Genomic DNA, 12,761 nt, shown 5'->3' with positions numbered 1-12,761 from the left:
CTGAACTCTGCTCCTAGGCAAATCCTTGGTCCACTCAAAAGTAGTAGTAGTAAAACACACAGGTTTAAAATCACGTTAAAAGTGCACATGTTTAAAATCATGTAAAAATCACCTCAAAATCGCAAAGAGCACATTAAAACCGCACCTATCGCAGTGCACTAGTGTGAACTAGGCCTAACTGGAAGAAAAGCGGCAAGGCATCAATGGATCTTTAAATTTTCAGGGGAGAGCATGGGAAATCAATTAGATTAGTATTACAGTGAGAGCTACTTCGTGTTTTCAAGAGCTGGAGTGACTTTTTTCTGTTAATTGCCCAAATTGAAGTTTAGCTTTTAGTTAAAAAATTTCGATAAAGAAGCATGTCTGTAAATTCATAAAAAAAGTAAAAAAAAAATAAAGTAAAAACTTCCTTGACGTTTCCAGACTTCAAGCAGTATTAAACCGAGAAGCAACCATTTATTATACTTCAGTTTATCAATTCTTACAGAGCATTGCGAAAGTATTCGGCCCCCTTGAACTTTTCGCCCTTCTGCCACATTTCAGGCTTCAAACATAAAGATATAAAACTGTAATTTTTTTTGTAGAATCAACAAGTGGGACACAATCATGAAGTGGAACGAAATTTATTGGATATTTTAAACTTTTTTAACAAATAAAAAACTGAAAAATTGAGCGTGCAAAATTATTCAGCCTCCTTAAGTTAATACTTTGTAGCGCCACCTTTTACTGCGATTACAGCTGTAAGTCGCTTGGGGTATGTCTCTATCAGTTTTGCACATCCAGAGACTGAAATTTTTGCCCATTCCTCCTTGCAAAACAGCTCGAGCTCAGTGAGGTTGGATGGAGAGCGTTTGTGAACAGCAGTTTTCAGTTCTTTCCACAGATTCTCGATTGGATTCAGGTCTGGACTTTGACTTGGCCATTCTAACACCTGGATATGTTTATTTGTGAACTATTCCATTGTAGATTTTGGTTTATGTTTTGGATCATTGTCTTGTTGGAAGACAAATCTCCGTCCCAGTCTCAGGTCTTTTGCAGACTCCATCAGGTTTTCTTCCAGAATGGTCCTGTATTTGGCTCCATCCATCTTCCCATAAATTTTAACCATCTTTCCTGTCCCTGCTGAAGAAAAGCAGGCCCAAACCATGATGCTGCCACCACCATGTTTGACAGTGGGGATGGTGTGTTCAGGGTGATGAGCTGTCTTGCTTTTAAGCCAAACATAACATTTTGCATTGTTGCCAAAAAGTTGATTTTGGTTTCATCTGACCAGAGCACCTTCTTCCACATGTTTGGTGTGTCTCCCAGGTGGCTTGTGGCAAACTTTAAACGACACTTTTTATGGATATCTTTAAGAAATGGCTTTCTTCTTGCCACTCTTCCATAAAGGCCAGATTTGTGCAGTATACGACTGATTGTTGTCCTATGGACAGAGTCTCCCACCTCAGCTGTAGATCTCTGCAGTTCATCCAGAGTGATCATGGGCCTCTTGGCTGCATCTCTGATCAGTCTTCTCCTTGTATGAGCTGAAAGTTTAGAGGGACGGCCAGGTCTTCGTAGATTTGCAGTGGTCTGATACTCCTTCCATTTCAATATTATCGCTTGCACAGTGCTCCTTGGGATGTTTAAAGCTTGGGAAATCTTTTTGTATGCAAATCTGGCTTTAAACTTCTCCACAACAGTATCTCGGCCTGTCTGGTGTGTTCCTTGTTCTTCATTATGCTCTCTGCCCTTTAAACGGACCTCTGAGACTATCACAGTGCAGGTGCATTTATACGGAGACTTGATTACACACAGGTGGATTCTATTTATCATCATTAGTCATTTAGGTCAACATTGGATCAGAGATCCTCACTGAACTTCTGGAGAGAGTTTGCTGCACTGAAAGTAAAGGGGCTGAATAATTTTGCACGCCCAATTTTTCAGTTTTTTATTTGTTAACAAAGTTTAAAATATCCAATAAATTTCGTTCCACTTCATGAGTGTGTCCCACTTGTTGATTCTTCACAAAAAATTACAGTTTTATATCTTTATGTTTGAAGTCTGAAATGTGGCAAAAGGTCGAAAAAAGTTCAAGGGGGCCGAATACTTTCGCGATGCACTGTATATGTGATGACTGCATTCATTTTTTATAGGCTTTCTTTCCTTTATTTTCACTTGGTGATCAGGGGTGTTTGCAGTGATCAGCTTTTATTTGTTCATGTGTAGCACTCAGTGGCGGCCCATCCATAAGGGTCGCAGGAGCCAGATGCATGGATTCCAATAGGTTTTTTTTTGGAAACACATGATTAGAGCCTGAGGCTCTAATTGGCTTTAAAAAAGGGTGGGCCTGGGGCGCAGAGCACAAGCTATCAAGTTTCTCCCAACATTACTCTAGCCCACTGGCCCAAAAGGATCTTCAAAAAGTGTCCTTTAAACAAAGTTTCTTTGCAAAGTGTCTTTTCTCAGTACTCCCCTTAGCAACAGTAGTGGCCCATGGCCAAAAAGATCTTCACAAAGTGACCTTTAGCAGGGTGTCTCTGTAAACTAGGGGTTTACCCCCTCCAGGTAGCACTTATCCACTTGAGCTCTAGTTGCACTTCTCCATTCACAAGCCAACCGAACTGCCTCGCTGCTGTTAGAAATCGTCCTTCTGTTACCGACTGCACGGAAGACATTTTCTTCCACAGAACATGTGCCGACAAAACCCCTGATGCATCCCGGGTCACTGCTTTCTTCACCATAACTTGAAAGCACACTTGCACTGATTACTTTAAAGCAGACACGATTTTCTCCTACAATACAGCACATCCTTTCTCCACTGACACTCCAGCACTTTACTTGAAAATACATTACATTACTTGGGCAAATAACCGGTTGTTGCCAGTAGCAACCACTGCTATAACTCAGAGGAAATTCCTCCCACTGACACCAGTGATGGGTCACTATTCCTCCCACTGACACCAGTGATGGGTTACTATTGCTCCCACTGACACCAGTGATGGGTTACTATTAGGGATCGACCGATATCGTCTTTTCATTGCCAATACCGATATGGATATTTTGGTCATCGCGTATCGGTATCGGCCGGTATTTTCGTACTTTTAAAAAATGTTTAATTATTTTTTTATTTGACAGGTACTCTTGTGGAGGGATCTGGGGGTCTAAAAAACCCCAAACCCCTCCTCTGCACTTAAAAGCATTCAAAACGTTATGTTTGGCTGTTTTGAATGCTGTAATTTTTTTTAATCTGGCGCCAGTACCCGGAAGTGATGTCATGACATCACTTCCGGGTTTTTGCATGGAGACCCGATCAGAGCCAAATGCGGCTTTGATCGGGTCTTCGGCGGCCGTGCAGGCTGGTTTCCCGGGTCTCCCGGTGGGACGGGAGACCCGCGCGAGCTGCGGAAGGCGGCGGGAGGGGGGACATCCCTTCCGGCTCCGTGTAATCACAGCCGAGTGGCTTCTCAGCCGCATCGGTTGTCATTACAAGACAGCCGACCACCAGCTATGGACACCAGTACTGGGGTGATGCCTCTAGCTGCAGGCATCACTCTGGTGCAAGCACTTTCCGAAATATCGGTAATATCGGCCACCTTGGTGGCCGATTCAATATATCGGGGAAAGTGCATATCGGCCCACGATATGTCGGCTTTGCCGATAATCGGTCGTTCTCTAGTCACTATTCCTCCCACTGACAAAAGTGATGGGTCACTCTTCCTCCAACTGACATCAATGATGGGTCACTATTCTTCCCACTGGCACCAGTGACCAGTCACCATCCTCCGACTGACAATAGTGATGGGTCACTATTCCTCCCACTGACACCAGTGATGGGTCATTATTCCTCCCACTGGCACCAGTGATGGGTCACTATTCCTCCCACTGACACCAGTGATGGGTCACTTTTCCTCCCACTGACACCAGTGATGGGTCACTTTTCCTCCCACTGACATCAGTGATTGGTCACTATTCCTCCCACTGACACCAGTGTTGGGGCAATAGTCCTCCCACTGACACCAGTGATGAAGCACTAGTCTTCCCACTGACACCATCAACGGGGCACTAGTCTTCCCACTGACACCATCAATGGGGCACTGGTCCTCCCACTGACACTATTAATAGGGCCCTAGTCCTCCCACTGACACTATCAATGGGGCACTAGCCCTTCCACTGACACCATCAATGGGCACTAGTCCTCCTACTTATACCAAGAATGGAGCATTGTTTATTTCCATGGGCCACAGTCCACCCCCCCCCCCCCCCAAAGCCAGGAGGACTGTATACTGGCCCTTTGTTTGGAAAGTTTAGTGACCCCTGTTCTACAGGCTTGCGAATCAGCAGTGACAATGCTGCTAGCCATGCCCCCTGAAACTTAGTCTCATTCCACAGTAGTACATGCAGGCACAGCCTATATGATGCTTTGAAATCAGGAGCAATGCAGCATCATTGTCACCCCATTAGGTGGACTTGACTGGAAGGATCAACCGGTATTATGGGCTAAGAGAAACGTAGAAAAAGCTGTAAGCCAGATGAACCGATAATTAGGTACTGCAGCACATATTGTTATTAATGGTAAGTTAAAGTTTGACTTTAACTGCCAACAAAAAAAAAAAGTCTTACCTGACTCCTAGTAGCAATCGGTAACATTTCTAGATGGCTTCTACTACAGTCTCTCCGTGGCCCTACTGGCCAAATTTCTTATTATTTTTCCTGACCTGAAATTAAGTTATGGGAAATCTTTCCGATGGAAACAGACAAAACAAAGCCATATTTTTATACAGTGGGAAAGGGTTAATTATATCTACTAGAACCAATTCAAAAAGTTCACTTATACTTAAATGTATTTTCCTCCCATTGCAAGAGATTGCATCAGAACAGTTTGTTTTAAGGAACACAATTAGTCAGGGCATTGATTAAATCAAACCACAAAACATTTTAAATGTGCTATTGTTACAAAAAACAATTTCATTTTGCTTTAAACTGAAATAATATTACCTAATATTTTACTGTTTGCCATATCACTTTTGGCAGTTTATTTTATTTTTTTTACGTTTACAAGTAATAAACCAATATTCTATATCAGTGGCCTCCAAACTGCAACCCGGGGGTTGGATGCAGCGCTTTGCTTGCCTTTATCTGGCCCTTGGGGCATTATTCCATCCACTGACACCAACAATGGAACATAATTTATGTCGCTGACACCAATAATTAGACATTATTTCTCCCACTGACACCATCGAAAGGGCAATATTCCTCCCACTGAAATCAAAATTGTGGCACTATTCCTTCCATTGATACCAGCGAAGGGGCAAAATTCCTTCCATTGATACCAACGATGGTGCACAATTCCTCCCATTAACACAGACAATGGGGGACAATTCCTCCCACTGACACCAACGATGGGCCACTATTTCTCTCACTGAAAGCAACAATTGGCCACTATTCTTCCCACTGACACCAAAAATGGGGCATTGTTTACTCCCACTGGATGCCAGAACATTTTCTACTTCCACTGGCTCTAGTCCAGCTACCCTAAAATCTGAAGGACAGTAAATTGACCCTTTGTTTAGAAAGTTTGGAGACCCCTGTTTTATATAATATTTTAATTATTTTTGTGACATGTATTTATAAACACACATTTATTAAAATGTGCATTTTTGATACTCTCCCTTTAAAATCATGCTGGACTTTGTAATTAGAAAGCCCAGCATTACCATCAACCTTTGTTGCAGTGTTAAAATGTAACTAATTTTTTTTTTTTTTTTTTTTTAGTTTTGGATAGAGTGGAAAGGGATAAAAAGTTTTTATTGCTGTCAGTGCCCCCGAGATTCACCCCCTCTATTTGTCCTGTTTACTATAATCATCTAAAGTGAAAGTAAAATAAAATCTCAAAGTTTGGGTTGACATCAGAACACCAATAGAGGGGGAGATCATCTAATGAGAATACAAGTTTTAGTCACCCTGGTGACACCCCAGGATTCCCTCACTATGGAGGGATTTCCTCACTTACACTTCCTGTTTTGGCTATGGGAACAGGAATTAAATGGAAATTTCCCCTATGGGACACAGATGCAAAAACAAAACTATATTCTAAATGGAAAAAAAGTTTTGCCTTTAGGCCCTGTTCACACCTGAGCGTATTTCAGCTCGTAAAACGCTCATATCTGAAGTCAAAATGCCCAACAAGCAAAATCCCATTTATTTCAATGGCCCCTGTTCACATATGGGCATTTTGTCACCTTAAGCAAAACGCATGGAGCTCAAAAAAGTACATGAGCTTCTTTTTTGGCAGATTACAATAGTTTTTGTTAGATGTCAATGCCCGCCCCCAAACACCTGCAAAAAAACGCCTGAAAAAAGCCAGAAAAAAACGCCTGAAAACAATACGCTCAGTTGTGAATGGAACCTTAGTTACACTTTAATTCCCATCTTTGCTAGCAGAGGGGAATGTCTCTCCCCTGACATTTTTGAGCCACAAGGAAGCAACTTTACAGAGTATAGAACATGCACAAGAGCTCCATTTGCTGACTCAAAGAGGTAAATATAAAATATCCATAGGCCATATTTTCTAATTTATCAATAAGGATAGATGTACAGTAGCTCTTACTTCAGGATGAATGACACTCAGCATCATTCAAGACACTTTCTGTGTGCCCAAGCCACCCACCATGCATATACTAAAATACTGCTACATTTTAAGAGGGACTGAACTCTGGAAGCTGTACCCAAAAAAAAAAAATTAGGCAGAGGGCAGAGGACTAGTCACCAGCATTGCAGTTGATCTTTCTCCATCACTGACCTACAATGCCTTGTTCTGCACTATGTCTCTATGTGGAGGTGACCATCATGATAGAGGCATGGCTTTGCTTCCTCATGTCCAAGCCACAGCAATTGCTATGCCCTCTCCAGTCAATATCTGGCTCCTTGCTGCTGCTGTCCTTCTCTTCGCTGCCACTTGTTATGAACTTTTGGCTTGTTCATTAACTACGCTTCTGTCTAATCCCATTCCGCTACTACTTATTACTGGCCTTTTGGCTTGTCCACTGACTATTATTCTGCTTGTTCCTTGTTTGTTTTATCTATTACCTGACCCCCTGCTTTCTCTTTTCCCAATGGGGCATTCCAGAGGGCTACGACCTGGCATTAGCACTCAGCTAAACCCAATTCCACCTTTAAGAGCTCCAGTGAAGACTGGTTAGTGCTTACACCCTGGCCTCAGGTGAGCCCACATCATCTGCTAGGGGAATCCGCTTGTATATTTCCAGCTGACTTCCCATGAAGTTCTCTACTACTACAGCCACTGACTTTCTAGCCTGATCCCAGACTGTGACACATTGTGATAGTTCATTGCTGTACGTAAGCTACCAAACAAGCGCCCGCGATTTTGGCTCTGAGGAAGAGGGTCCTCCCTTGAAACGCGTAAGCCACATCAGGTTTTGAGGACGCCATCACGCTATCCAGCAGTAGAGAAGTGTCCTGGAAGCGAGCGGTGCCCATTTCCTATATGCTTGTTCATATGCTACGTTTGTGAGTATATTGTACGCTACCCTTCTTTGATTTTAATAAACTTTTCAGTGGTAATGCACAAGGTTGGTGCGCCCTTCTCTTGTTGTTTTCTTGTAGTGCCTTTTGGATACCCTTGGTCCTGAGGGGGGCAGCAAGACCACTTCATTTGTGTCATAAAACCGCCTAGAAGATTCACCTTCCCGCATACCACTTGAGCGCAGGAGAGATATTGTTGTAAGGTAAGGATAACCATCAAGGTAAGGTAAGAGGACAAGGACCAGTTTCAACCTTTTCAGAAAAAAAATAAAGATTTGCATATCAATTCCCATATGGAAGAAAAATATATTTCCAATATATTTAGGGAAAAAAAATGTAGATATATATTGAATATGGCCAAAATTGTAGCATTCCAAATATATTTCCAATATATTTGGGACAAATAAAAAATGTTTTTTTTAAATATATTTTAAATATATTTTTCTTCCATGTGGGTTAACCTGCCATCTGGAAGTCTACTGATTGTTTCAATATGTGCTTTTCATTGAATGTAACCTATGATTTTGAATTTTTTTTCTATTATATGCTCACTTTTGCATATTATTATTATTTGATAAAGTGTTGTATTTAAATTTTCTGAGCTTGTGAAAAAAACACCACATTTCTTTAAACGAAGAAACAATCTGTTCTCTGAAAAATTCTCACTAGGTATAATTATTGATGCAATAGCACCTCAATGTGGTATAAGACAGCCTCAAAGACTCAATCTCAAGATTTAGAATGTAAACAGCTGAAGGATTTCGTTGCATAAGGAGGTAAGGGCAATTCCATCCAAAACTGCTTTTGCAGATCTGTATTGAGTCGGTAGAGTTAATTTACTTGAAACTGTCTCTTGGGTATTTTAGATGTGAGATCTCTGCTCTTCTGTTCCAGTCCTGAACTATTACTGTGGGTTTGGCCAATGGGTTTGCCACTACCACTGGTTTGAATTCTGCAGGAATGTGTGGCCCTGGAGAATTTTTGTGCAGATTTGTGTATTTTCAGTGTTGCCCTTGAAGCTGCATAAAAAGACCCTCTACTACTACGACTACTCTACTGTATGTTTTTTTTTTTTTTGCATTGGTATATATCCCACATGCCAGTGTCCAGCATTTGACAGTAGTTTGCCTATTTGCTCTTAAAACAGACAGAACTTAAAAAGAAGATTCAGTGGGATTCACCATGAAGTTTGGGTTTATATTCAGCCAATGCAACACCTAGAAACAGCCATGTTGTAGCAGAAGGTATCTACAAAAACTCCAAGGTGGAAAGGAACAAAGCACATGGCAGGTCAAAAAAATGTAAAACCTGACATTCCAATTAAATATTACTTTTAGGTAAATTTTGCCGCTTACCAGTCCTTACATGTTGTGGCTGCATTCATTTTCTTTTTTTCCCCAGCTTTTTTCCCTTTATTTTCATCTGACCATCAATTCCTAGGTTGTAAGCTCTAATGAACAGGGCCCTCTCATTATTCCTGTATTGAATTGTATTGTAACTGTACTGTCTTCCTTTATGTTGTAAGGCGCTGGGCAAACTGTTGTCGCTATATAAATCCTGTATAATAATAATCCTATATATAGATGGAAAACAAAATCAGCAGAACCCCATGGAATGTTAGTTTAGCAATATTCTGAACAATGTCCTTTTATCTCTCTTTGAAGTAGAATTAAGCAGTACCAAAAAATACCACTCTATCTGTTCTTACCCAATGTACCCTGTCCATACATGCAAACTGTCCCTTTTTTCCTGGGACAGTCCCTGCAAATAGGAGCCTGTCCTGGGTAATTTATATTGTCCCTGGAAGCGCCTGTTAATCGGGCTGCCCATAAATGTTACGCAGAAGTAGTGCAGCTGAATGGGAGACTTATTCCAACTCTGCTACTGTGGCCTTATGTTTGAAATTCCATTTTTAATATCCTGTAATTCTCTCTATATTGAGTAGACTCTATAATCTGATAAATAGGCAAGATTAATTATGCAGAGTGGGCGGGGCTTCAGGGAAGTGGGTATGGTAATTGATAGCTGTGCTGCAAATTGTCCCTGGAAATTTTTTTTTTGCAATGTTGGCAACTATGCTTGTCAAGTGAATATTCATGAAAACATTATGCTGTAAGGGGCTGATCATACTTATATATGTATTTATTTATTTTTTTTTGTATAATCTTTGTTTATTTTGTTTCATCGCGGTTCAGTTTTTGCGGTCCCGGCAATTCGCGTTTTTTTTTTGTAATGTTATTTTACTATATAAATCATTAAAAATTTAATATTTTTGTGTTTTCCATAGCTCTTGCTATGTCTCTCAGTATCTTTTATGTGTTTAAATGAGTTTCTATTGTTTTAAAAGTGTGTTTAAAGACCTTAAAATGCTTCTACACGTACAGTGACAGTAAAATAAACATGCCTACAATGCATTTTAATAGGGTTTTTCTATTTCGCGGAATTTCACTTTTCGCGGCTGGGTCCGGAACGTAACCCCCGCAATGGAGGGGGGTTTACTGTATAGACATACAAAAACTGGAGCCAGGTGATCCAGAGCATACACTCTTCATCATATTTGAAAAAAACATATGGTACAGTATATCACCTGTAAATCGCCTAAATAGTGCAAAGAGAAGTATGAAATTGTGAAACAGCATATTATGGAACAATTGCAAAGTAACAACAATTGGATAAGTACACAAGAGGAGAAAATGGGAAAAAACAAGAAGAAAAGGAAAAGAAAAAGGAATGTTGTTGTTCACATTTCAGGTGAGTGCTTAGAGCCATGTCCGAGCTGGACAATGTAAAGGGGTTCTCCTCAGTCAAGGGCATTCAGCCCCAATAGACGCAACTCCTACCCCAACTGGGAGAGGAGTGGAGAGCCCACACAACTGGATACATTCCCCCTCAGGTGTACAGTTCAGAGAACAAACAAAGCTCCAACAATACTAGATCACCTAATGATTAGGCTCACGTCACCTGATAAGGCCGTGGTCATAGTGCTCACACCTGGTTCACAGCTAGTTTGGTTCAGCAACTCAGAGATTGTCAACAGTGAGATTCCGTTCTGCTTGGACCAACTGTTTAAAAGGTAGGGTCTGCCAAGGCTAGTAGGGCTAAATTTAAGCTAGAAGATACTAAGGCCAAGCCTGATGTGTGGTTTTTCCATTGAGCCCTTGCAAGAGCCATGGGTACACGATACAATCTAGATTGTAACTTGTTATTATTTTCCTGCGCTTTGGACTCCACTGAGCTAGAGTGTGTCATATTATACAAATGCTGCAGCTGTTCTTTAGTGAACTCACTCTGTAGGTCACACTCCCATTATATTATATGGATTAGGGGTAGATTTGGCTGCATCTAATAGTTTGTATAGGGCCAAGATCATATGAGCCAGGGGATCTTGTGGCGCCCAAATGCGTTCAAACTCCATGAGAGTGGATCTAATCTGCATTTCATGATATTTGGAATCAATAATCAAGCAAATCAAAGGGGAAACTGCCACAAAGTTCCCTAAGGGTGACCAGTGGGACTATGGCAAGGCCTTTTACAAAACGTGCTAAGCTGACAATGCCATCGCTCGCCCAAGTTCCAAGAGAAGCCAGCCGCTCACCGGGGTTAAACCAGGGGAATCCCCCCAATGGGGCTAGAGGAGATGTTGGGGGAGCCAAGGTCAAAGACCTGTTCAGTCTGTCCCAAAATCTAAGGGAATGAGTGGTCAAAGGCGACACCAAATCAGATAGACTTCTGTACCCTGATGGAACCCAGGGAGCATATGACAAGTTACGGCCTGTGATCGTCTTTTCCAGAGATACCTATAATTTAGAGGAAACATGACATTTCCAGTCGAGCACATGTTGTAAAGCTATTACTTGGTAATATTGAAGAACTTTAGGCAGACCCAGACCTCCATTGCTTTTGGACCGCTGTAGCAGCTTTTTAGCTAATTGTGATTTCTTTCCTCTCCGTACAAATCCAATAAAAAGACTGTGGAGCTCCGTAAAGAAGCGCCTAGGCAAGGAGACAGGAATCATCTGCAGGAGAAACAGTATGCGGGGGGAGAATTTAAATCTTTAGGATGTTCGTACGACCCACCCATGTGAAAGTCGCCTTATCCCAAGATTGTAGGTCTAGTCAGATCTTCTTAAGTAAGGGAATATACTTGTGTGCATACAGAGTGTCAAGGCTCCCAGTGAGCTGGATGCCTAGGTATCGCACAGAGGATGATGCCCACACAAAGGCAAATCCCCTTAAAAACTGAGGGCAGGATCATCCTTGTAAGCAGAGAACTTATGTGTCACAGAGTTCACAAGGACCCCTCTAATTTTCTGATTAGCACCTATCCAAAGGTTCCAAGGCCAACACAAACAAGAGGGGACACCCCTTCCTCGTGCCATTCCAGATAGGGAACACAGAGGACAGGCAACCATTCACTTTAAACTGAGCAGTCGGAGATGTATACAACGTAGGAATCCAGCGCAACATATGGGGGCCTAAGCCTAGGTTCACTAGTACCATATTGAGGAACTCCCAATCCATGAATTCAAATGCCTTCTAGGCATCTGTGGAAACGATCAGGTAGGGAGGCTGAGGATCGAGTGTACGGACCCAATGAAGTAGCTGTAAATGTGAGCCAGTGATGTTCCCTAAGGGAGGAGCCCATCAGTAGCTAAGAACTGAAGAAGGCACACATAGGAGACTGTACAGTGGGTACGGAAAGTATTCAGACCCCCTTAAATTTTTTACTCTTTGTTATATTGCAGCCATTTGCTAAAATCATTTAGGTTCATTCTTCTTCCTCATGAATGTACACATAGCACCCCATACTGACAGAAAAACACAGAATTGTTGACATTGTTGCAGATTTATTAAAAAAGAAAAACTGAAATATCACATGGTCCTAAGTATTCAGACCCTTTGCTCAGTATTTAGTAGAAGCCCCCTTTTGATCTAATACAGCCAGGAGTCTTTTTGGGAAAGATGCAACAAGTCTTTCACACCTGGATTTGGGGATCCTCTGCCATTCCTCCTTGCAGATCCTCTCCAGTTCTGTCAGGTTGGATGGTAAACGTTGGTGGACAGCCATTTTTAGGTCTCTCCAGAGATGCTCAATTGGGTTTAAGTCAGGGCTCTGGCTGGGCCATTCAAGAACAGTCACGGAGTTGTTGTGAAGCCACTCCTTCGTTATTTTAGCTGTGTGCTTAGGGTCATTGTCTTGTTGGAAGGTAAACCTTTGGCCCAGTCTGAGGTCCAGA

The 12,761-nt window shown here is 41.8% G+C and overlaps 1 protein-coding gene across 1 annotated transcript in view; it reads left to right on the top strand.

Moving 5' to 3' along the window:
• Nucleotides 1–11,819, top strand: part of FGF10 (fibroblast growth factor 10) — a 551,592-nt gene extending 539,773 nt beyond the window's left edge. Inside the window, exon 4 of the transcript XR_014225107.1 lies at nt 11,810–11,819. The gene's annotated coding sequence lies outside the window, so the exon portion shown is untranslated. The remainder of the gene's footprint in view (nt 1–11,809) is intronic.
• The last annotated feature ends 942 nt before the right edge of the window (nt 11,820–12,761 follow it).

The sequence above is a fragment of the Pelophylax lessonae genome (assembly GCF_965119305.1).
Source record: "Pelophylax lessonae genome assembly, chromosome: 1".
Taxonomy (NCBI): Eukaryota; Metazoa; Chordata; class Amphibia; order Anura; family Ranidae; genus Pelophylax; species Pelophylax lessonae.
Note: the sequence above shows the minus strand (reverse complement) of the source record. Positions and strands in the feature narration are given on the sequence as shown.